The following is an 845-nucleotide window of genomic DNA, read 5'->3' as shown; positions in this document are numbered from 1 at the left end:
GTCAATTGATCTCATCTTTGTGAAAACAATCTCATTCTAAAATTGTGCAAGCTGTTTATTTTGGGGATCAAGCTGTATGAATTACAGATTAATTTTGTTACTAAGTTAAGTTCCTCATAGTTCTCTCAAGTGAGCACGGCTCTGCTGTAGAAGATTTTCCTGCTGTGCCTTTCCCAGTCTGGCCCTTTAAACTCAGCGAGATTCCTGTGTCCTTTTGCAGCCGGCTGCCCATCGCCTTTTTTCTATAGGTAAGTTGTTGGTTTTTTTTTTTTTAGTTGTAGTTTTGAGTAGTGATTACTATTAGCTGATATATCCCAGCAGCTATTGTGCCAGTTATTCCATTTAATATAGGTTTGAACTCAAGTTGTCTTTTTTTTATTCAGTAATACTGTTGGTGAACAGTCCTCAGTGTAAGAAAGATGTTTAGCTAAAAGGCTTTGCATTAATGCAGTGATGGGCTCAGTATTGTGTGGTCTGAGATACAGGGCAGCAGAGAGCTAAAGGACTTGTTCATGTGTGTGTGAGTATTGTTTTAGTACTGCTTTGTAATTTAAAAGGGATTTCCAATTACTTGACTCATTGCAGTCACTGTCTGTAGTTGTTTGTCATGGATGCTGATCTGTAGTTTGTTATCTATCCTTTCTTTTCTTGTCCTTGAAGTGGTTTGGAGTAATGAAATAAGTTCAGATTGTACTAGATCAGCTGACACCAACTTAATTCTGATGACCAGGCTGTGTTTTAGCAGGCTTAAATAAACTGCATGCATCTGTGTCTGCACTTAGTACTTTTTTAAGCTGTGTAGGAGGACTATGGCTCAACATACATCTAGGGAAAATAAAACTAGC

This window comes from Grus americana, chromosome 11, assembly GCF_028858705.1.
Source record: "Grus americana isolate bGruAme1 chromosome 11, bGruAme1.mat, whole genome shotgun sequence".
NCBI lineage: Eukaryota > Metazoa > Chordata > Aves > Gruiformes > Gruidae > Grus > Grus americana.
The sequence above is the reverse complement of the archived record's forward strand: the minus strand, read 5'-3'. Positions refer to the sequence as shown.